The 25,339-nt window shown below is 46.8% G+C and overlaps 1 protein-coding gene across 2 annotated transcripts in view; it reads left to right on the forward strand.

The window, feature by feature from the left end:
• GFOD1 (Gfo/Idh/MocA-like oxidoreductase domain containing 1) overlaps nucleotides 1-25,339 on the forward strand; it is a 96,045-nt gene that overhangs the window by 39,905 nt on the left and 30,801 nt on the right. The window lies entirely within an intron of this gene.

Raw genomic sequence — 25,339 nt, forward strand, 5'->3', positions numbered from 1 at the left:
GGTGTGGACTGAATGTGGTGTCCTGCGCACATCCTATGTTGAACCCTACCCTCCACTGTGATGGTATTTGGAAGTGGGGCTCTTGGGAGGTAATGATGTTTAGATGAGGTCATGAGGGTGGAGCCCCAGGATGGGATTAGTGTCCTTCTAAGAAGAGACAGCAGAGAGACGATCTCTCTGCCCCACATGAGGGTACAAGGAGAGGCAGCTGCCTGTAAACCAGAAAGAGGGCCCTCACCAAGGATGTGACCACACTGATAGCCTTATAGCCTTCTAGTTTCCAGAACTGTGGGAGATAAATGTTTGTTACTTAAGTCACCCAGCCTGTGGTGTCCTGTTACAGCAGCCTGAGCTGACCCAGACAGGGTCGAGGAACTGGATGGGGACACTTTGTTTTTGACCCTGCCCTCCTTAATATTTCACTTCAGACATGGAGATAGGAGTTCCGCCTTGTCTCCTTTTCTGTTTTCCTCCTAAGATTCTTATGTCTTTAGAAGTCATTTAGCTAGGATGAAATCCAGTTACTGGTCATGTGGGATGGGTGTCTTCTGTTTCTTGACTGATGCGTGTGGGTGCACCTGTAGCTTGTTATTTTGACCTTTGGCTGCTCAGGGTGGGTTCTGAAGCCATCTGGTATGCAGGGGGGATGGGGCTGGGGGCAGAGTCACTGATACGTGAGGAACCCCTCCTCTGTGAGCCACATTAAGAGAGTAGAAGGAGGCTGCGGCTGGGGGGAAATGGCCCTTGTTCCAGTGGTTCTGAATTTTGGGGGTGGAGAGAGTTGCTTTTTCCATGAAATATGCGGTCGGAAGCTCAGGCTCTGAACAAGTGGTTGTTTCTGCCCAGCTTTGGGCTTTGAAGGCTGGCGTGAGGGAGGTGTGACCTCGGGGGAAGGAGTTTTGTGACAGGTTCCCAGCTGGTGAGGTTTCATACATTTGTGCTGGCAACCTGGGAAACAAATGCAAATGGTCATTCTGGTTTGTATTGAGGTGTATTTTTTTTTTCTCATTCAACTTTTGTTTTCATGGACTCAAAATTCTGTGACAGATTTTGGTGAAGTTGTTTCCATTAAAAAGCATTGATTTTAAAAACTAGTCACACACACACACACACACCCCCCCCCATCCCCCCACCCCCCACCCCCCCACCCAAATGGTCCACAAAACATTCTCTTTCCTCCTGGAGGTTTTGCACTGCCTTGTTATCATTAACCAGTCTCTTACTATTAAACATAAGGGGCCAGTTGAGACACACAGTTCCGAGACTGCCCTTCCCCCACAGTTTAAGGTGGAGGTTGTTGCTTTAGGATTTCTCTCATCACTAATGAAAAGCTTTATTTTAAGAGGCAGTTTGCACAATTCTACCTAGAGTTGGGTCACATGGAGAAAAGAAGGGGTGCGGGATCTTCTAGTTAGAAAAGTGTAACTAAACTCTGTGGCTAAAATGCTATCTGGCCCTCTTGGTGAGGGTGGGAGTTGCCTGGAGGGAGAGTTCTTTCAGCGTAGAGTTGGGATTCGGGAAGTCCGGGGTTGGTGCTGAATGGTCCATCCCCGTGTGAAGTGGACGTGTGGCAGCCGAATGAAGGCCGGAGAGGGGGTTGGGGCCTGGGCTTTAAAGAAAGAAAATGAAAATCTGAACAAGTCCTGTGGAAGTACCTAGTCGAGGTGGGGCGGGACCATGCTCTTTCCATGGTAGCATGTGAGAGACAGAGTTCAAGGGACAGGAGGTCTGGGGATGAATCCAGACTCTGGCTCGGTGACTTTGGAACCATTGCTTAATGTTTCTGAGCCCCAGTTTCCTCTTCTGAAAGTGAGCAACGATAGTAAATCCTTACTTGGCTAGGTTGGAGAAGAGGGAAATCCATGACCAGGCACAGACCGGGTCCATCCCCTGCACCACCGCCGCCACCACTCTCGGCGCCACAGGTCACAGTTTCCCTTTTCTTCACGGAATATAGCTCGGTGTTTCAGAATGAGCTAGCAAAACCCAACCTCCCCTGTTCAGTCCCCCTCTCATCCCTAATTAACTGTTTGGCCCTAGGCACATGTCTTGACCTCTTTGTCTGCGCTTCTGTTTCCTTCTGTGTGAACCAGGCTGTGAATATCAAGCGAGGTGAAGCCCATAGAAGGTTTCAGCGCCATGGCTGGATTGTAGAAAGGGCAGAGTCAGGGGTTCTTGGGAAGTTTGAAGTGGAGAACCCTCATGCTGGTGGCCTGATGGGAGGGAGGAGTCCTGTTTGGAGAGGCAGGGGAAGGTGGAGGTGCTGGAGTTTGGTAGCCAGGCTGCAAGGAGGAAGTGGAGGCAGGGTCAGTACTCTGGACACTCATTAAGTGCCCCCTGGTTTTCATTGTCTGCAGGTCCTGCTGGGGGTTGCAAGACCCATGGGCACAAGGAACACGCCGTCCTGCCTACTGCCCTGCTAATCTTGCAGTAGCTGAGTCCCAAAGCTTCTTTCATTTCCTTTCTTTAGTAGTGCCCTTGCCATGGTACACAAGTCACTGGTGTCTGCGGGAGGCCTTAAGAGGGGCATTGGGAGTATGGATAGTAACCTGCAAACTCCTGTCCTTGAGTTTATTCTTGAGGGTCGTCTTCCCTTACTGTCATTGCCATTCCTTTTAGATGAAGATTATTTACAACTGTAACTACATCAGAGACAGGGCTGGGGAAGTGCGGGGTGGTAGAAAGGACTAGACTACTAACCGGGCTATTGGCATTTTGGTTCCAGCTCTGTGAACTTGGGCAGGCACATCTCTTGTATTTTCTGGCATCTTTGTAGAAGGAGGGTTTGTGTTAGATGATTTTTAAGGCCATTCTGAATTTAAGTTATATGAGTAGCTTTTATGAAAACTACATATAAAGGACAGCTCTTCTCCCTCCCAAAGGGAATGCCCTGAGCTCACGGAGACTGCCGGATGGAGTGTGAGGGAGGCAGCAAGGAGGTGAGCTGCAGGGGGCCTGCAGTAGTGTGCCTGGGGGGCCTGGGGGGCCCTCAGGGAAGGCTCTCTCTGCCTTCCTGGGGGACCTAGGAGGAACTGTTTTCTAGTTTCTCAGCATCATAATTTAAAAGCTGAAACCTTTACTTCTTGAGGCGGCTTTAATGTGCTGGGTGTACAAGGTGGTGGAAATGGAAAGCCAGCCATCACCCCTTGTGCCTGAGATGAGAAGGTGGCAGGAAAATGAAAGCGCCAAATTGGCCTTTCTACTGCCGGCCACAGGGCTCCTCCTTCACTTCCACGCCCTCCCCACTTCCTCCCCAGCCCCCAGTTTTCACACCGCTCAGTGACTAGTGTTACCTGGGCTGAGTAAGGCCCACATTTTGTCAAAAGAGGTGCTAGGACAGAGCAAAGGCAGCTTGGCTTGAGGTTGCCCATTGTGGAAGGTCCCAGCCAACCTCAGACACCGGAAGTGGCTGATTTTCCTCTTCTAATGAAGAAGAAAACTGGTTGAAAGAATTAAAACATGGCTGATAGAAAAGGCTGCTTGTTTCCAGCTGGACTTTTCTGTCTGTACTGTGCCTGGGGCAGACCTGTGTGTCTTTGAACGTTGTCAGTCTCTTGTGCTCTGCCGAGTAGCAGCCATTTGAAGAGGGAGCAGTCCACAGCCCCCCATCAGCTACTGGTCATTTTTCTTTTTGGCAGAGTTGACCTCAAAGTGCAGTAGTCCCTTCCCAAGCTTGGGGGCCACACATCAGAAGGCTCAATCTAGTGTCCTGGGGGCCTGCTGATGATGGAGAGATGCCCTTCAGGGGCGCCTGGCGTCCCAGATGGGCAAGGGAGCTCCAGGCATGGTAGATGGTGGCATAAACCTTCCTTTACTACCAAATGTGACGGTGACATCTGTGAAACGTAGGTATCTCAGACATATGTAAATTGAATGTCCCAGAGACATCAGAGGAATTTGCTACAAATGGTACTTTTTAAAAATTGTGTTTTTAACTCTTCACAGTTTGCTCATATCTGCTATCTCCCTTGAGCCTCCCATTCTGTCAGTTCATATTTTTTGCAGTTACTGGACTTGCTGAAAGGCAAGCCCTCCCTCATACACATTTTCTCTCTCCTAAAGCCTTGAGGTATACAGAAGACACATGGCCCATGGTTCTGGGCAAACCTTGTGGGACCTTGAAAACGTAATTTCAAGATGATTAAGTCAAACTGGAAAAACTCAATGTGCTGAGAGCCCCCGTTACGTCGTGTGTGTCTGTGGGTTCCCACAACACACCACATGGAGGCCGTGTCCAGCTTCCTTGTGTCTTCTAAAAATACTTTCTCATAGTCTTGCTCATCACAGCAAACACATAAAAAATAAATCATTATATTCCTTCTTTGCAGAGGAGAAAACAGGCCAAGATGTTAAATAACCTTCCCCAAAGCAACAGGTAATGAGAGGAAGAGCTGAGCCTGAGGCCCAGCCTTCTGGTGCCAGGGCATGCTCTCTCCCCAGCGGCCACTGCCAGCCACTGCCAGAGCAGCAGGAAGCTGCGGAGGACAGGCAGCATGTGGCAGAGGGCGCTCTGGCCTGTGGTTAGCGTGGTTCCCAGGCTCATCCTGCTTGTGGGGGATCAAGTTGTCCCTTGCTCGGGTTTGTCTTATCAGTCCACCCAAACTTCTGCTTCTGGGTCTGTGAGGGAGCATTCTTCTGCCTGCCCCAGGCCCTTGTTTTGACTGTACACTCTTAGGGTACCTACAAAATACCAGCAGCATATTTATTCAGCGTCCTGGGGAGCAGAAGGTAACTTCCTAGGCTTTAAAGGGCAGGCCACGGACCTCAGCAGGCTTCAGGAGGCTGGAGGAGAGGTCATAGTTCTGGCCACCAGGCAGGTTTGTGTCTCAGCTCCTATTAGAACTTCCACCTCACCTTGTGACCCAGGTTGGGGTCAGAGGTAGGATAAACTGGGGTGTCCTGTGGACGGCCATTTCTGAGGCTTCCTACTCATGTCTTCTGTACTGTAGGCCAGGCAGGCTGGGTGTGAGGCTTGCCTTGCTGGGTGTGGCCTCCTCGGCCCAGAACTTTCACAAGGGGGCACAGCAGAGCCAGGAGGCAGGCGAGAAAGCTGCAGACCCAGCTCAGCCAGACTCACCTGCTTCCTGCATCCCCTGGCTCCCAGCCTGAGTGAGACATGTGCCTGTGCCTACAGCCGTGGGAGCAGGGCGGCCCAGACCTTCCCCTCTCTCTGCAAGGAAATGGTGAACATGCCTGTCATTGTAATTTTAATTTCTAGAAGAGCCACATGGAGACAATTCCTTGTTGGCTCTCCAGTGCAATTTGCCACGAGCCAGGGTGGAAGAGCTCGTGGAGTGGAGGCCTTGAAGCTTTCACACCCGAGTGGGGCCTGTGACCCTCCGTGATCTCCGAGCAACCCACAAAGGGCACTAACAAAGTCACAATCTTCAGGTGGTTTTTCTCCTTTTAAAATTGTTTTCCAACTTGTTCTTATTGTGGTATAATACATGTAACAGTTACTATCTTGTTAGCCATTTTAAGTACATAATTCACTGATATTAAATACATTCATAATGTTACCCAGGCATCACCACCATCCACCTCCAGAACTCTTCTCATGCTCCAAGACTGAATCTCTGTACCCAGTAAACAGTAGCTCCTCATTTCCCTCTCCAGCCCTGGCAACTGCCAGTCTAGTTTCTCTATGAATTTGGCCACTTTAAGTACCTCATATAAGTGGAATTGTGTAATATTTGTCCGTTTGTGAGTGACTTATTGCTTAGCATAACATCCTCAAAGTTCATCCGTGGTGGCAACTCATGTTGAAGCATGTGTCAGAATTCCATTCCTTTTTGAGGCTGAATAACTTTCTTTATCCCTTCATCTGTTGACGGGTATTTATGTTGCCTCAACTTCTTGGCTATTGTGAAGAATGCTGCAGTGAACATGGGTGAGCAAACACCTCACCCAAAACACCTTGAGATCCTGTTTTCACTCCTTTGGATATATACCCTGGAGTCAGTCAGATGGGTTTTGAGCCATTTTCTGCTCTTCCGAATCCTGTTGATCTTAGCTCAGGTCTGGTGAAACACAGACCCTAAGGTAGTGGCTGAGAGCATGGCTCCCTGGAGTCAAGACTGCCTGGATTTGAAACCTGGCTTTTCCTCTTCCTCGTTCTGGGGCCTTAGACAAGTGACTTCATCTTTCTGACCTCAGTTTTCTCATCTGTAGAATGGCAACAATGACAGTACCTAACTCAAAGGGTTGTGGTGAGGATTAAATGTGTTAGTATGTTTTATAAAGTGCTAAGAACATTGCTTGGCAGGTGGTAAGCTGAAATGTAGGTGTTAGAGCAGGTACAGTCATTATTGTCGTTACTCTTACAGTCTTTAGATGAGATGTGCTCAAAGGTAGCTCTCTAGATTGGGTGGATAAGTCCAGAATACTTTTTTTTAAAGAAACCTAGTAAGATTTCAAAATGATGTAGAAATGTAAAAGGAAGAAGTTTTTTAAAAACCCTCTGCATCAATCAAGGGTAACCATCAATTTCATCTCCTTCTATACATTTTTATATGTATACAGATTTTTTTTTCCTAATAGTGATGATACTGCTTTCACAATGCTCTCATTGCTCATTAACAGCATGTGGTAGACATTTTCTTATGGTGTGAACTATCCTCTGAAAACTGATTTTAATGGTTTCATGATAGTCCATCATTTGGATGACTTTATGTATCAAGTATTCTTTTGTTCATGTCTAAATATAGCCAATATGTACTTGGTGAGTGTTGGGTTTGAAAAGGAACCCCTTGACATCTGGCTTCTCTGTGTAAAGGGGATTTAAAACGAATAATGATGTCATCATTATCGTCATCACCTTCCTTGAGTTCAGCAAATGTGTTACAGAACTGAATGCACCGTGGACCAGTGGATCAAAGTCATGCAAGGGCAGCCTTCACCACCTGAAGAAACAGGACTTTTGGCCACTGGATCACAGCTCAACCACAGAGTTGCAACTCTTCTGCCCAGTGTCACTGTAATTATTTAAACAGGGTCAATAACCATCTGCTGGGGATATTCCTGCTTTGGGTGAGAGGTAAGTCAGAAAAGGATCTCTCAGGAAGGGCACTTTATCCATGAGTTACTTTAAAAAGCCCCTTCATGTGAGGCAGCATAATGTAGTAGGAAGAGCATGCATTCTGGATCAAAGTGGGTCCGGTTCTGGCTTTGTCTGTTATTTCCTGAATGACCGTGGCTCAGTAACCTGGGCATCCTTTGTACTGTGGGTCTGACTGTATGTATTCTCAGGGCAACATATAATGCTTATGGAGAGCAGCTAGCTTAGTGCTTTGCACATGGTAGGTGCTCAGTAGATGGACCTATCCCATTTTTTCAGGAGTGTCCGTGCCAGTGTACCTGTTTATAAATTGCAGCTGACATGGGAGCTGGTCTTAATTGAATGCTGTAATGTGAGGGGGCCTTCTATTTATGTTGCTTTCTGCCTGCCAGGTACTATGCTGGACATTTTTGACTTTTAAATGTAATGCTGTTTGGGGGTTCCTTCCATCATTTTAATTTTTTTATTCTTGGGGAAAGTGAAACTGACTTTGAAAGGCATTTACTTGGTTTTCAAAAAAGTTTTCAATAAACCATCTGCTGGGAGCATTGGGGCACACTCAGACAGGCAGCACGTTATGGATGCCAAGTTCACTCCTCCACATGCTCTTCATCTTGAGGGATGTGAACTTAAAACAGCATTCAATGGAGAAAAAATAGCCAAAGCCAAGTGGATATAAAAGAGTTCCTTGGGTCAAACCACTAGCACACGCATTCAGTCCACCCTGATAGCTGCGTTTCCAGAATTGTCAAACCAGGGGACCACATTCCCAGCAGAGTACCTCCTGCTTTCACTAAGAGAAAACATTTGTTGAGAATCCTTGCCCTCTGGTTCCCTGCTGCTTTCAGGAAAACCTTTTGTTTGAACAAAGGAACCAGCCCATTGGTATCTGGGTGAACACCTGCTTCCTATTGAGATGGGAAATAACCTCCATCCAAAGGAACATGGGTTTCTTTTTTCTTTCTTTCTTTTCCTTCTTCAATCCACCTGCAACAGGTAGTGACTTGCTTGGAAAGGGTGGAAGTGTAAACACACATCTCTGCTTTTGGAGACTGTCTGTGTCTGTCCTGTGGAGGCAGTATTTACATGACAAGTGCAGAAGTGGAAGGACGAAGGTGCGGATTTATTGAGTAGTGACTGGAGTTGAAACTGGGGAGCTGTCCCTCTGTGTGACATCTTGGGCCTAGTAGGCATCAGCTGGTAAACCTCAGTGTCCTCCTCTGCAGTGGCTGGTCTCTTCAGCCTCTTCCAGCTGCACCATTATTGGCACCTGCATAGCGTTTTCCTCTTCTGAGAATCAAGCTGGGCAGCATGTGTTTCTTGGGCCTCTAGTTCCACTTGGAGTTTTTGCAGCATCACAAACCATAGAAGTGAACTTCTTGTTTGTTTCGTTGTCACTAGAAGCTCAGGACTGAACTGCTGCCTTAACTAGAGAAGGGCACGATTAGAGGGAAGGGAGATCATGGGGTGTGTGTGTGTTTGTACACTCTGTATTTCCATCTGTGTGTGTGTATGTTGGGCATGTATGTGAGTAGGTCTATGTGTGTGAGCGTGTATGTACCCATGGAGTATACATAGAGGTGAAAATGGAGAGGGGCCTCACCCGATCCCTAGTATTCTGAGTATCTATTGATAAAATTTCCTCCTTCCTTGGATGTATTTCTCCTCAAAGGAATCGTAGCTCTGCTTCCAGATTTTTGCCCCTGAGTGCTTCCCAGAGGAAGAAGCCAGCCATTGATCTGTCCATCACAAGTTGCTGTTCCTGTTTGATTGACAGCCCTCGAGAAAGGCCGCACTTGCCCAGCAGCCCTGAGCTCTCCCAGAGACGCTCCTTAGACAGAAGAGGCTTGCAGCCCAGTAGTCTGAGTGGCCTCCCCACAAAGTTCATCCTGGCCAATCCTCCAAATGTGATAGATGTTAAAAATGCTGATGGAATTACAGAATGAGTTTTTTTTCATCTGCCTCTCAGAGGGAAAGCTAATAAAGACTAATAAAGCAGTAGTTCAGGCAGAGAGAAGAGATCCTGTGGGTGGCATAAGCCTTTTGTGCAGCTGTCAAATATGGGGGTTGGGGTGGTAGAAAAAGATTGATGGGGCTTTGCTGCCCACAAAGGTGGAAACAGTCTCCTGCTGAAAGGTAATTATTTAAGTATTTCTTTTACTCAGATTTTTATATGTCTGTGACAATACCAATAGGGGTGGGAACTTAAGAGAAAAAGCACAAAAGCTTTAAAAATTATCTATCATGCAGTGTTCCACATTTTCTTTAATTATCACAATAAAAATCTTGTATCTACCCCTTATTGAACACTCACTATGTGCCAGGCACTGGGCTAAGTATTTTACGTGCCTTGTCATTCTTATTTTTAGAGATCTAGCTTTTTTTCTGTTATAAATACTGCTTTGATAAATATCTTTGCATAGAACTTTTTGCCTGATTTATGATATCCTGTTTAGAGTGCATTCCTCTGAGCACAATTGCCGGGCATGGAATTTAAAAAAACACCCTTGAACCACGTTGCAGCATTCCTTAGTGCCACAGGAGGAGCACGCCCATGCCCTCTTCCAATACAGACTCGTAAAGTCAGCCCTTTGGTAAAGTAGAGGCATGGGCTTCTATAGAAGTCCAGAGCGTTTAGATAAATACCTAACAAGGTTTATTCTAGAGACTAGGGAGAAAAAACAGCAGCTCTTTCACTGGGCGTCCGTACGATGCAGATGGGAGGTATTGGAAAGGGTTCGTTCATGCCTTCTTTCTCATGGAGTTGGGATGTGTTGAGGGCGCTGGGTTCCTCGTGGTTTATGACAGATTTATCTTTTCTCCACTCCACTCTTCCATTCTAACTTCCTCAGCATTCCACTCTTAAGTCCACTGTATCTTGGAAGGTGATGGGACGGGATCTACCCCTGAGACATGCTTGAGAGTCAGGGCCCTGCTTGGGTCTGAGCAGTAGAAGGCCTGAGCTGAGGGCGGCTCTGGAGGTCAGTTGCTGTGATCCTGCTCCCTTGGTCCCCCTACCAGGCCTCTGTGTAGCAGGCCTGGAGGTTGGCTGTCACCCTTTCAAAACAACTAGGTGGACTAATGGGAGAATATCTGTTCCCCCTAAATCCTGTGCATATAAAGAAGTCAGACAGCCCCACTGGCCTTGGCTTTTCCAGTGGAAATTGTGTTTTCTCCACCCAGACCTAGTGCAAAGGCATGGGTTCTTTTCATGCCAGCCACCATGTATGTATTGAATTCTCTGTGCCAGTCATTGTGTCCACCACTAGAGACGGAGCACAGACAGACCAGGTCCTGCCTGCACAGAGCTTACCACCTTCCTGTGGGGGGGAAAGAGGAACTCTAAGGGAATGATTGCAGCCCCTCAGCTGGCCATAAATGCACTGACCCAACAGGGGAGTGGGGAGGGGCTAGGGGTGGGTGGAGTGAGGGAGGTGCAGGCTTCCCTGGGGTGCAGAGAAGAGCTCTCTGGAGATGTGACATTTGAGGAGAGAATTGAAGGAAGCAAGGAAGCAGGTATGTGAGAGTGTGGGGACACTCCCAGGTAGATGGACCAGGTGTTAGCGGCAGCAAGCACCAGAGGGGCGGCAGCGCACTTGGCACATTCCACAGCAGAAAGGGGGCCAGTGGGCTGGAAGGGAATGAGCAACAGGAGAAGTTGCAGGAATGGTGGCCTGGGGCTGCAGAGGAGGGAGGCGGAGAGGAAGACGCAGTGAGGATGGGAGTTCTGTGTTAAATGCACTGCAGAGTCATCACAGGGTTGATAGCAGGAGAGTGTTGCTACTTGATGTCCTGTTTTAAGCGGCTGGCTCTGGGTTAGCATTCAGCAGGGGTGGAAGCAAGGAGGCCAGCAGCTCCTGCCAGAGACCAGGGGGAAGAGGACGGTGGCAGCAGTGGAAGGGGAGGAGTGGCCACTGGGGAGCACACGCTGTAGGAGCTCAGGTGTCCTTCACCTTCACTGAGTCCTTTGGGACTGGTCGGGCCTGTGGAGACCTGGGCAGTTCTCTGGCCTCCTTCCCCAAGAAAGGGAAGAACTTTTTAAATAGTCTGTTTCCTTTTTGGAATCTTGATCTCCAAATCTCAGTCCTATCCATCTCCTTTTGGAAAGATGCTTACCTCTCGAATTGGCTCCAAGCTTTCCAAGTTCTTCCATCAACAGGAAATGTGGTAAAAGTCCAACTGGCAACCTGCACTTGCGCAAGTACCATCTGTTTCTTTTCCTCCATGCCAAGCCTTCTTCTGAGTGGGAACTTAAGAGAAAAAGCACAAAAGCAGGAACCACCTGCTGGAGCTCCCCAGCTACACGGCCTGATGCAGACAATCACCAGGATGCATTTGGAACATCTGTCAGCTTCAGCACCTGTTTGCCTCTAAGGCTTTGTATTATCGATAACATTAGAACAAAAGACTGAGACACATTTCCCAGTGTGACAGGAAGCTCCTTGCTAGACCCATGCTCAGGAGACCTGTGTGCACGCAGGCACACGCTCTGCCAGATGTGTACCAGCGAGCATTCATTCTCCCTGGGGCTACTTTGAAAACTTGAACGTGAATCCTGGACAGCTTAATTCCAAGATGCCTTTCAGCTTTAACATCTTACAAGTCTGAGTAAGAGTATGAATAAGAAATAAGGAGTAGAGGTAACTGATGACACCAATACTCTGGGTTTCAGGAGAGAGATTCCTTGAAGTGTAACCCAGGTCTGAATTTAGGGCAAACATCTGTGCCACCATGTAGGGCTGCCACATTCATTATTTTCAGGACATCAGAGGCTTCATGACTTGACTTGTTCTGCTAAAGGAAAGATGAGCAAACTAAAGGCTGGGATAAGAAAATAAAATAATTTCTGTGCAGGGAGGCTTGTCCCCGATGGCTTCATGTTCTTTAAATGGATCTGTTCAGCCTTGTGTCAACCATAATGTGTGTCTGGGGTGAACTGTTGCATCTCAGGAGAGTCATTGATAAGAGTGCGACAATTACCCAGCCAAGAGATGCCTGTTTCTTCCAGTTCCATACATCATTTTTGGGATCCATTCTCTGCTTTGTTATGACTTACAGTCTGTCTGGCCAGTGCCTGCAGTGGCTTTGATGTAGTTTTACTGAGTAAGTGAAAGGCTGGCTTCCAAAAACGACAGCCTTAATTTAGGTCTGGGGCTGAAGCCAGGTCAGCTGAGCCTGATCCCATTCTCTCTTCTTACCCACAAGTTAACACGTCCTCCCAGGCGTGGGAGGATGGGTGACCCAAGGCACTAAGCTTTAGAAAGTCCCCTTCTCCTCTTACCTCTTGCTTTCTCAGTATGCCTGCATACTTTGTGAAATCTATGTGTGCATTGGTGAAAGTGGTCCAGGATGCTTTCTCACTAAAACAAGCATGTGCTCTGCAGCGAGTGGTAGATTAGACTCTTTGATCTTAATCACTGCCCAGCCGGTTCTCAAGCTAGACGGGCATTGTTTCAATGATGACGTGGCAGCTGGTAGTGTTATTCATGCTGTGGTTCAAAGAACCTGTGTTCCAGCAGTTCTTTTCCAGCAATTCACTTATGCAGTGCTGTCTCCAGGCTCAGGGCTTTGTTGCTGTTTTGGGCCTGACATTGTTCTGGGTCTTTGTCTGACAGGCTACGTGACGCAGTAGGAACCCTTCCATGCGAGGTGACACCGTCTGAACCAGTAGCCCCGCTTCGCTGGTCAGTGGTACTTTGCGTTTCTAGGTTAGTTCTCTGCTTTGCTGTCGGAGCCGGCTTACAGCCATTGGACCATTATTCAGCAATTGTCAGGCTCTTTGGGGAACAGTTGCAAGACTCAGCCATTGGAAGTAGGTAAAGACAGAGAACCCGAGCGTGGAGTGCTAGAGTACTCTCGGTTATAGATTTACTGAGCACACTGTCTTCCCAAGGGCAGTGGCTACAGTCGGTGCCACAGAAGTTGACTAGTAGATTTAGTCTTGTACTTTGGTTAAATGATACTTGTGACTTGCGGATGATGACAGGAGTTGGAGAAGCGGGGGCCAGCGTATCAGCCAGTTTCTTCCCTGGGTCCCCTTCACTCTATCAGCAAAGCCTGATCACCCTCTCCTCTTGGATTCTTCTCAAATCTGGCCACTTTGTCACCATTGCCATCCTCTTAGGGCCACTGCTGCCATGTCACACTTGGAGGGTGCAGTAAACTACTTAGCGCAGAGCACTCAGTATGGGGTAGGTATGCAATGTTTATTGTGGAATGATTGGAGAAAGGATGGTATATCTACGTGAGGTATCATTTCCTGACCAAAACCTTTCTGAGACTCTCCATCATTGTTAGGATAAAAATCAAAACTTCCCTCCCAGGACTACAGGTCTAGGCGCTGCCCTGCTCTCCCTGTCTACCCAGTGACGCGTTCCCTTTTGGGATGGAGCACCCGCCATACTGCCTCTGTTCCATTTCTTGGACCTGTCAAGCTTCTTCCTGCCCCAGGGCCTTCATGCATGTGGTTTCTCCTGCTCAGAGAGCTCTGCCCTTCCTCTCCACGTGATTAGCTTACTCTGATCCTTAAGGTTTTAGCTTCAGCGTCCCTTCAGAGAGGCCTTCCCTGATCACTCTATCGAAAGTTAGTTCCCTGTTGTTATTCTCCATCCCAAACTCCCTTTGATCCCTTCCTTGCACATCCATGACCTGAAATAATGTTTCGCTCTTTGCTGACTTCTTTGTTGGCTCTCGCTAGACCCAAAGTTCCATGAGGGCCTGGGCACATCTGTCGTTCACCACTGCGTGCACGGCATGTGGTCAATGCTAGAAAAAACATGGTTGACGTTGGTTGAATGAATGAATAGAAAACTGGGCACTGATCATAATAACCGTAGATAATAATGTTAATGATTGTTTAGGCAAATGGCCGTCATGTGTCAAACTCTAAACTCTGTGCTTTGTGTTCCTTATCTGATTTAGCCACTTCCACAGTCCAAAACAGATAATTCATCTGATGAGGAAGTGAACCATAAACAGGTCGGTTTACTCAACTGTTGAATCCAGAGCCACAGAGGGCCTGGTCTGCTACTTGATGCCCTCAGAGGTTAAGCTGGAACCCCCTTGGATTCAGGATATGGACAGATAACTCACCTGGAGGAAAGATGAGGCGCAGGAAGGCATCAGAGGTCTGCATCTGCCCTTGGGGCTGGGCCATGCTCGGTAGGAACCGTGCTCTGAGAATGCCGTTTGGTGCTCTGAGCATGAGTGGCTAAGGCAAAGTGGGTGGAGGAGGTGGGGTGACTCCGTGATGCTGCGTTCATTTCAGTAAAGACAATGCCCTCCCTAGAGGGGATGTCAGTGTGGAGAGGGGCTCAGTGGGTGGAAGGGCAGGGCAAGTGGGCAGAAAAAGGCCATGTTTGCCGTAGTCAAGCCTATTCTAGACTCTCTTGTGAGGAGACCTATAATTTCAGGTTCTGGAAAGGGTGGAAGAGGGGAGGAGATAGACTTTAAAAGGACATGAGAAATGTTGGGTGTTTGGGTCTAGCTCCTGGGGAATATTTTCAGTGTTCTCACCAAAAAGGAAACTGTGCTGGGGGGTGATCTGAATCTGGTCAGCAGAGAGTAAGGAATGAATTATTTGAGCAGAGAGCTGGGCTCATTGCTGATGCTGGGTTTTCTGGTGCATCGTCACTGACATTTCCTCTTCAGCACTGACTTCTGTTCCAGCAGGACCAACAGGCCACATTTTGGTTCCAGCCAGTGCATTAGCTGGGCTCACAATGCCCTTTGCTTTGAGTTACATCCTCTTTTGACTAATACCATGTTCAAGGGACCCCAAGGCCTCTGCCTCCCTTGTCTTGTTTAAAATTAAAATTACTTCCTGTAGTCTAATCTGTCTTTTGACTTAAACTGAATATCTAGTTTCTTGCTATTAACTGAGGGAGTTCCTTTAGGAGTTCAGGCCCATGGTACTAACAGCTACGTTCATCAGCCACGTACTGTGTGCCAACTGAAGTTCTTTCCATAACAATCTGATGATGTACATACCATTGATTGGTCTCCATTTCACAGATGGAGCTGTGGAGGCACAGAGAGATCATGTGAGGGCCTCAGGTTGTACCCCTAGCGGGCGGTGGTGCCAGGAATGGAAGCCAAGCAGAATGACATGCTCTCCTCAAGTCTGTGCCAGGCAGCATGCCCCACCAGAGAGGACCGTGTAACCCTGAGTTACCAGATGCATCACCCTCAGCTCAAGCAGACAAGCAGCTCAGCTCTTGGCCTCGGAAGTGTTTGCTGGCTACTTTTCTTCGGGAGGTTGGAGGTGCAGTGAGGCCCGCTGCCTCTGGTGCTCTCTGACTTGTAGCAGCCACAGATCTGTGCCATACCACCTGGCACTCCATCCCATGTGACCATGCTGCCATTCCGAGTCATTTCCAAATATGCACATCTTTCCCCCGATCTGGAGTGTAAGATGCTAACAAAACTAGACCATGCTTTGTTTTTTTTCCAGTTTCCCCAGAGCACTAGGCATGTTAGTGTAGTAGATGTTCAGAAGTGGTTTAATGACTCTCAGCCTGACTGAGGGACAGAGTAGCCTCCTCTTATGTGGATAAAACTGCTATAGGAGGATAAAACTTGCATTTGACTAGTATTAACAAGCCCTTCTGTCTTTGTAGAACAAATGTGGTTTGCTTTGGCAACTGTGAGCCCAGGGAAATGTCATCCGTAGACTCCAGAACCTGGTTTCTGGGACAGTTGCAGCCACGTGGCATCTTGTGCATTTTATATTGGCCTCTTTGTCATGAACATCTTTGTGCTGTATAATTCCTGAAGGGGCTACTGCTCTCAGGAATCTCTACAAAACACACCACCAAACTGAGCTCTGAGATTGAACCTGGCTTGTTCAGCCGAGCCAGGATGAGGCAGGGAGGTGGTGTGGTGTGTGGTGTGCGGGGGAACCTGCCTTTCTCTCTCTGGGTGGTTTTGCTGTCCGTTGCTTTGTACATAGGCCCGTTTGAGAAGGAGCCCAGACTGCCTGATGGGCTGGGGGTGGCTGGTGCAGGCTTGGAGGGACAGGGAAGGCGTGCTGCAGAGTGGTGCTGCACCCCCACTCCCCACCCCCTTTTGGCTAGAGAACATAGACATTCTTCACAGCCTGCCTCAGCCTTGGCTCGTCTTGGATGAGGAGAGTAAAGAGCTAAGTCACAGCTGTCTGGGAGGTCACTGCTCTTCAGGAGCAGAATGCCACTGTGGGTGCCTTCCATTAGAAGGATTTTACTGGCTTTCTTGGACCAGACCTCTCCTTTGGATTATCCTTGGGCAAGGAGTGCGTGTTTATTCCTTGTCATCATGCATGCCAGCTGGCTGCGCTCATGCACCTAGTGGCAGAAGGGAGAAGGGAGGCCAGGGGCAGGCTAAACCCCAGCAAGTGGGTGACCCAATCCCTATGGTACCTGTCCCCAGGCAGATTTTTAAGACTGACACTTAAAGTCACTTCTGCTTCTTCCTCCTGCTACCCAAGAGAGTGTGAAAGGGTCAGGGTACTGTGGGCAAATGTTCCACCAAATTGTGTGGCCAGCAGCCTTACAGAGGAGAGAGGATGCCACGCACAAATGGCACATAGTCACAGGTACAGGCATTCCAGAGGAACATGTGGGCAAAGCTAACCAGTGGCACAGACATTGGCCATTGGGGGTGGGCCAGCAGCCCAGGTCTACCTGATGCTCCCATACAGCTTCTTTCCCAGTTCAGATTTCTCTGGGTTCCTTGGGTGCCACTGAGACCCATGGAAGACTGAACAGTGCTGAGCAAACAGCGGGCATGCTTGTCGTCATAGCAACCCAGTCCTATTCCTCAGATATGTGCACCCCGGGAAGCAGGCAGGATCTTGGAGGGCTTCTTGGGTGAGGATGTGGAGATGGCTCTGCTCCCCCTCCTCCCTTCACTGTACTGGGTTGTAGCAACTCTGCAACTTCCATGTTTCCATGGAAGGACTGGGAGGTGAGCCTGAAAGGGAGACGAGACGAGGCGGGCAGAGCAGATAGGCACACATACATGTCGGTGGTCCTTCATGGGGAGAGCTTGAGGCTTTCCCATGCAATTATGTGGGACATCCTGGTTACTTTGTATAACTTCAAGGAGAGGAAATCCTGGGGCAAAATACCTCTAAAACCAAAATCCGTCAAAGGGCAAAATAAAGTTTAAAACCCGATTATTGCTTACAAATTGCGGTTCACAGCCATTTTTCTCTCCTGCTCTGACAGAAGCAAGCAAGACCTCCCCAACCTCTCAGGTTCAGATAAGCCTTTGGTTGCCCAGGTAATTTCCCATTGATATGGAGATGAACCATTATCCACCCCTGAGGAATGCCTGTTGATATGCAGATGCACTAAAGCCAGGCAAGATATTCTGGAAATATTACAATTTTACCCACACTCTGAAAGCATTTGCCACTGTAACCTTGGAGTTCGACTGCTTTGCTGTGTGAAGAATTATGTGGCCTTAGTTGTCCAAGGCTGTAACTCTGGGGCAGGGGGTATATTTTCCCAGCCTAGGCAAAATACTTTTGAAACTGAAATCAGTCAAAGGGAGAAATAAAATGGGAGAAACCCATTGATTGCCTACAAGCAGTCGTCCTGTCTCTCGCGACCCAGCTGCAGAAGAAGTGACCCCAACCAATCTCTCCAGTCCAGATAAGCCCTTGCTCCCAGTTTTAATTACCTATTGCTATGGAGATGGACTACTCTCTGCCCCTTGGAAACACCTATTGGTATGGAGATGAACTAAGGCCAGGTAAGTGATTCTGGGAACATTGCAGTTTTACCCACAGAGGCACAGGGTTTAGGGGTAGGTAAGGTTTTTGTCTCAAAGTCGTGAGACATGTCTCCCAGCTTTGCCCCCCTCCTCCTCCTCCTTTCTCTCTCTTCTCTTTCTCTTTTTGATCCAGACTGGTCAGAACTCCATTGGTCTCTCCTGGGAGTTCCCTGACACTAATTCTGAGCTTTCAAATTGTTCCCCGCTTTCTTCCTGCCAGCATATTAGGTGATTGACATTCTGATTTCACCTTCATTGCTGTGTTCAGGGTTTACTGAGCCCTAGGTGGGTGCACCCTTCCTCAGAGGTCAGATAGTGTTGGAGCCAGGGCCTTGTGCTCCCAGAACACTGAGTCCAGAATAGCTTGCTACCCTCTCAACTGAAGGCATCTCTCCGGAGTGCCAAGGGAAACACTCTCAAATCACTTAGGACTTAGAACTTCATTTCCCTGTGTTATCTGTCTTTCTGAGGTCATTTACCTCAGTCGGCCTGGGCCGCTCACCCTGCCCTCAGCATCCTGCCGGGCTACGATTCTGTACCATTTCAGAATTCAGGTAACATTTCATTTCAGTCTCTTTCCTATCTGTTCCGTTCAAATAATGGAATCCTCTTTATTGAAAACAATGTGTGGTATCCTTCCTTTAATATTATTTCTACCGATAAATCTCTCCATCTTCCCAGCTGTACCTGTCCAGAAAGAGATGATGGGACTATAGTCACCTGACTTAATGGTGGAGCCTTCATGGGGGTGGCAGTGTCCTTTCCTCTCCAGATTTGCCTGAGCTGCTTAATTAAAAAGAAAAAGGAATATGCGTCATTCCTCCAAAAAATAATAAAGCCGTTCCAAAATCAGTGAATGTTTGAGTAAACACATCTATCAGGCCAGCTGTTCCCTTTACGGAGCTGGGTCAACCATTTAGCACCAAGGGCCAAGAACGTGCATAGAGTGGAGGGCCCTGGGTCTGTGCCAGAATCAGGTCATCTTCTGTTTATTAGGTCTTTTGTTTGCTTGTGGCTGGATTTTATTTCGACCCACTGGCCTACTTTCCTTCAGGGCCTCAATTGCTCACCTGAGCTCCTCCTGTGGCCACTTTACCTTTTTCTCCCCACCAGGTCACATGGGAGGTCCTCACAGAGAAGGAATGTTCATTTTTACAGCTGACATTAGGAAAAGCACTTTCTCTTCACAATTAATGCTGGTTTTTTTTTTAAAGCAAATGTGCCCTTTATTAAACTTCCACTTCAAACCACAGGGAGGAACTTGCACTGGTGCCCAAGATAAGGTGCTAATACATCGTGCAGAAAATTTAATTAGGCCAAGACAGACAACTGGAACTGGGTCCTGCCCTAAGGAGGAAAGGAAATTAACCTCTGCCTGCCACAGCTGGGCCCCAGGTCATGCTCAGTTGTGTTCTGATCAGGCAGCTACTTCCTGAGCTAGAGAGAGAATGTGTCAGTCCAGACACTCCACACGGAAGGCAAATGCTCCTTTGAAGGGCTCTGGGCTCTTCTCTTCTGCAGTGTTCGGTAGGGAAGGGCACATTTCTCGCATACCTTTGCCAGACCATAGTTTTTCTGGGAGCAAAGCCAAGTGCTCCCATTCTTTGGAAGCTGATGCAAGAGATAGTGTATGAACTTAGGCTCTTAGGTTGGGCAATTTCAGAGAGTCGGTTGGGTATGAGGAAGGAGTGGTTGAGTTGGAGTCACCCCATTTATTTCATCATCATCTACATTAACCAAAGGGTTTGTGTTTGCAATTCTTTCCTGATGAAATCGAGTGACAGGAAAAACCATCTGGTTGAATCCTGTTGTAATAACTGATCCTCTGAGCCCCATTTGACCTGAATTTTCCCTAGAGTCTGCTACATAGAACCTTCAAGCTATGCAGAAGGTGTTTATACAAAATCCTAATCTCTGCTTTGAAGCTGGTTTTGATTCTGAGATAAGCCCTCTGAACTTGGCCATCTTGGACACTCTTCTCAGCCATTGTAATAGTATCTCAAAGGCACTCCAGAGACAGGATACAGAGTTTTGTTTCTAATATGATCCTTTATTCCAAGTGTCTAAGTTGATCTGGTCCAGGAGCGTTGCTCTGTGTCCAGCCCTGGAGTAGGCAGCATATAGAAGGAGGTGCAGATAAAAGAAGGCAATGAGGAAAATGAATCTCTGCAGCCCAAAATCCTAGGGATGTAAGATCCTTCGATTGGTAACAGAGGCAGGAAGAGCCAGGGGCTGCCTCTCCTGAGTGAAAGGGTTCTCCAGAGAAATAGCCAATAGGGTGTATGTATACATATGTCACAGTATGGTGTAACTGACTTGTTTGTCTCCCCACTGACTGTTGTCAGGACTGTGTCTTACATACCATTCTATCTCCAGTGCCTAGGGCAGGTGTCAGCAACGTAGAGGTGTAGCACACACCCCTGGCTATCCCTCCCCTCCCCCTAATCAGTTCTCCCCTTCTCTAGAAACATTAACTTTCACCTGCACTCATAGTTGCCAAGAATAGAAGAAGAGATTTATTAAAAGGAATTGGGCCGTACAGTTGTAGAAACTGAGAAGTCCCAAGATCTGCAGTCAGCGGGTTGGAAAGCCAGGAGAGCCAGTGGTGTAAGTTCTGGTCCAAAAGTCAGCAGGCTTGAGCCCCAAGAAGAACTGATATATATTTCAGTTCAAGTCCAAAGGCAGGGAAAGAGGACTTCCCTCTTACTAAGACTTTTTGTTGTATTTGGGTCTTCAACTGATTGTATAAGGCCCCCCATCTTGGGAAGGGCAAACTGCTTTATTTAGTCTACCAATTTAAATGTTAATCTCATCCAGGGACAGCCTCCCAGATACACCCAGAGTAATGTTTGACCAAAGTCTGGGTACCCTGTGGCCCAGTCAAGCTGGCACATCAAATAACCATCACAGTGGGTTATCTATTTTAAAGGTGTCCTCCGTTCTTCTCAACAAATAAATCCTAAGCATGCAATTTCAGCTACTATAACCCAGATCCAAAATAATGATTTGTTTCTTGCCTAAGTCCCTCTAAAAACAGTCTGTCAGCTCCATAGTGTCTGGGATCCAGGATCTTCTATCTTACTGCTCCACCATCCCTAGGGTGTTGTCCTTGCCTACATGGCCCCATAGGGCCCCACTCCATCAGTATGCATAGAGTAAGGGGGAAAATGGGGACTTTACCATGGGAAGTGTACACAGCCCTCCCATTCATACCCTTTTGGCCAGAATTTGGTCAAATGACCATACTTAACTGTACAGGAGATTGGGAAATGTAGTTTTTATTCTTGGCAACCATGAGCCTAGCTAAAAATGAATAATTTTGTTACTAGACTCTTTGGAGGGGGAGGAGGGACAGCCAGGGGTCTCTGCCTCACCTGTGATTTTCAGGACCCGTGCTGGGTTCTGGAAATAGGGCAGTGTGTCAGTGCGGTCCTGATGGTGGTCAGTGGGGAGGTAGGTAAGGTGCTTATTACCCCGTTGTGTAATAATCCTAACGTGGGGTTGAACATAGGCAGTCAGCCTAGAACTGGCCTGTCAGAGACGGCTTCCTAGAGATTTGCAGCAATAAGTCACTTTAAAAGATACTTGTGTTAGGCCCAGTGGGTTGTGAGCCATTTTCTTAAACCCCAGTTTCAGCTGGACCTGTATTTTCCTTTCTTTGGCAGTCAAACAGAATTCGGAAGTTGAGGCTCAGATCTTTATATTTTATATAAAGTAAAGAGATGCAAAATAGTCTTAAAGCATGAATTAAAAACAAGTAAGTTTCTTTTCTTTCTCTGTCTCTTCTTGCCTGCCTTTCCCAACCATTTAGTCTAGGATTAAGGAGTTGCGCAGTCCTAGCAGGAACACAGGCAACCCTTCTGAGCCTTGTTACCCTGTAAGTGTGGGGCCCTAGCAGGCTTCGTGGAAAAGGTCCTTTGGAGGGTTTTAGGGTGGGGGTTGTAGGGAGGAGGACTGGTGGCACAGAGAACACTTGTGTAATGTGGTAAACAAACAGCAAACACGTGTTTCATTTTCCATTAGCCAGAGAGGCATTTTATTTCCACTAGAAATGGGAGCAGACGTGAAAGCAATTAGTGTTAGTGGGTTTATAGTGACGTCCCTGGAGCCAGCAATATCCTGGGGCCAGATGTCTGTACTTTACTGCTTCCTTGTTCAGAGAACATTCAAGAGTTATTTCCACCCCTGCCCATCCCACCTCCTGCCAAAAAGACCCAAAATATCACAGTTGGGAGAACATAATATTCCTTGAATAGCAGAAGCAGAAGGCCTGTTCTTTGGAGATAGAATAGGCTGCCTGAGAAGTGAGGGAAGGGTGGTCAGGAATGGCAAGAAAAACCCTTGCCAGCCTTGTCCCTGGCCCTGGGACCCTTCAGCTCAGTGATGAGCTGGGAACAGGGCTTGAAGCAGAGATTAATATTAGGAATGGCGATCTCTCAACCCTCTTCTACTCTTCTTTGTTTGCTGTGGCTTCAACCCTGCCCTATCCAACCCCAATACACATGGGGTAGAAAGGATAGAAGTACAAACAGCAGCTGAAACAGAAGCCCTGAAGATCCTCTCCTCCTGTCTACACTGGAATAATGTGATCTCCATTTCTCTTCATTTCCAGCTTCAACGTGACCTTGTCACCACCCTGACCACCAATGCCCCAGAATCTGCCACTTAAATACTTCCCGATATAAATGTTCTTTTTCTGTATAACCTCATTCTTCCCTTAAGGTCTTACATTACATGGTTGTCTACAACTCACTGTCAAGTTTGGGAGCTGCTCCTCAGTTCCAGAGCTGTTGAGTGCTTAAAATGTTGCCATCCCAGATTGAAATGTACTGTTAAGTGTACAGTACACATCAGATTTCAAAAGCTTCGTTTGATAGAAGGATATAAAATATCTCAAATTTTTATACTGATTATATGTTGATAGTATTTTAGATATGTTGGTAAAATGCATCGTTAAGATTTGCCGGTTTCTTTTTACTCTTTTCATTTAGATATAAGAAAATTTGAAAGTACATGTGTGCCTTGCTTTTGTAGCTTGTATGATACTCCTGTTGGTCTATTGGTCTCGGTTATCTTTGAAAATATTTTACAGCTTTGTATTTTAAGTTGTTGAAAATATTAGAAGGAACTTTGAAAGCTTCCCAAACTTGAAAAGTGTTTAAAAGAAAGGAGTTCTTCAAACCTTTTTTGAAAAGAAAGTTGGATAGCCAACAGAGATTTCCTAACATTGATACAGAGTCTAGAAACATAGACACTTTTAGGAACCAGGTAATGATGTAAATAAGTGAGATGGGCATGAGGTTAGACAATAGGGCATGGTGAGACTTGTGGTTCACTGGGGTGAAGTGACCTATAAAAAAGCATCCAAATTCAAAATTTCAAAACACTGGGTGCTCCATAGCAATGTTTTCAGGTGGAATTTGCCCCAGAAGACTCCAGCATGCTACTCCTGGGGCCTTTAAAACTTTTAAACAAACTGTTGTATTCTATAGATCCCATGAACATCACCCATTGTAGGCAATCCAAACCAAGCTTTGTAAATTGGAATTTCTTTTTTAAATCTGGAAGTGACATTATTTTTTATTTTTTACCCAAGTCCACACATAGGCTCCTTTTACTAAGAACATACCTAACAATTAACTGACATTGATTGAATTCACATTCTGGGAGATGCCAAGATAGTATTGTCTCATGCAGTTCTTCTGACAACCCTATGAGACTGGTCATATCTTCACTTTCATTGAAACTCAGGCCGTGGCAGCAAAGCGGCAGAACTGAGAGGTTCAAGCCCATGTATTTCAGATGCCACTGTCATAATCTACTAAGACAAGGTCTCAAAGTTTTGCCCCAGTGTTTTCTCCTTAAAGTTTTATGATTTTAGCTCTTACATTTAGGTCTTTGAAGGTGTGAGATAAAGTTCCAACTTCATCCTTTGGCATGTGGATATCCAGTTGTCCCAGTATCTCTTGTTGAAAAGAACTGTTCTTTCCCCATTGAATGGGTCCCCATTGGCACCCTTATTGAAATCAGTTTACATTGGTGTGAGGCTTTTTTTCTGAATTCTCAATCCTATACCATTGATCTATTTGTCTGTCCTTATGCCATAACACAACATCTTAATTACTGTAGCTTTGTAGTAAGTTCAAAATGAGAAGTGTTAGTTTTCCAACTTTGTTCTCTTTCAAGATTGTCTGTTTCTGGGCACCTTGCAATTCCATATGAATTTTAGGATCAGCCTTGTCAATTTCTACAAAAAGAGGCAGCTGGAATTTTGATAGGAATTATGTTGGGTCTGTAGATCAGTTTGGGTAGTATCACATTTTAACGATACTAACTTTTCTAATCCATGGGCACAGGGCATCTTTCTAAATTACTCTTCTCTAATTCTTTTCAACAGTGGCTTTAGTTTTCAGAGTACAAGTTTTGCATCCCTTAAATTTATCTAAGTATTTTATCCTTTTTGCTGCTGTAATAAATGGACTTTGTTTCTATTTTCAGATTGTTCATTTTTCTGCAAAATTTTAAATAGCATCATACCATCCAAAATACTTAACGTGACATTTCACCTGCAAATACCTAAGCTAGCATTCCTGCCTTCCTCCTTCCCTTCTTCCCTTCCGCCTTCCTGCCTCCTTCCTTCCTTCCCTCCTCTCCTCCTTCCTTCCTTCTTTCCTCTTCTCTCTCTCTCTCACGGTGTTTCTTCCTTCCTCCCTCCCTCTCTCCTTCCCTTTATCTTTATTCTCTTCTTTTCTTTCTAAATAGCCACTATGGCACTATTGGACCTATAGCAGTTAACAAGATTCCCCTGCTCTTGTCCATTACACACTCCAGATTCAGATTTCTTTGATTGTCTCTAAAAATGTGTTCTTGTTGGCCTTCCAACCAAGCCTTCCCCTTATACCTGGGCATTATATCTTTGAAGTCACCTTCATTTGCTAACAGTTCTCTTTTCCCTTTTTTGTGCTTTGAGGATTTAAATGTATGTGATGCAGGAGCAGTGAGTCTCTAACCTCATACAAGGCTAACATCTACAGTCAGATAATCCTCATTAAATGGACCTCAGATCCATCCTGTTTCATTTCATAGAAAGAAATTTAAAATATAAAATTACTTTCCCCGGCAGTAGGGCCCCTGGTCTGCACATTGCTGTTTAGGGCTCTGTGTAAGCACCTGCTTGGGAGGAGCCACCCTTGCTGAAGATGCTGGACAGCACACCATTGTTTCCTACCCCTGCTCCCAGTACTTGAGAGTCAATGACTAATTGTTATGAGGAGTGACAAAGAGGGCCCTCACTCTCTCACTTAATTTAAGAGGGGGGATAGCTGGGTGCCCCCCACTCCACCGAAGCTTCTCATTCGGGCCTCTCCTGCCCTCACTTCTCACCCCTGGCCTCTTTTCTTTCTCACTGCTGCTTTTTTTTTCTTTACTTCCATGATCCTTCCCTCTTTGCTTCATTTAAAAAATAAATGTTGATCTGGAAGGGAGACACAATTAGGGTCAAAGCAGGGCTTACAAATGGAAAAACCT

Source organism: Manis javanica, chromosome 16, assembly GCF_040802235.1.
Source record: "Manis javanica isolate MJ-LG chromosome 16, MJ_LKY, whole genome shotgun sequence".
Taxonomy (NCBI): Eukaryota; Metazoa; Chordata; class Mammalia; order Pholidota; family Manidae; genus Manis; species Manis javanica.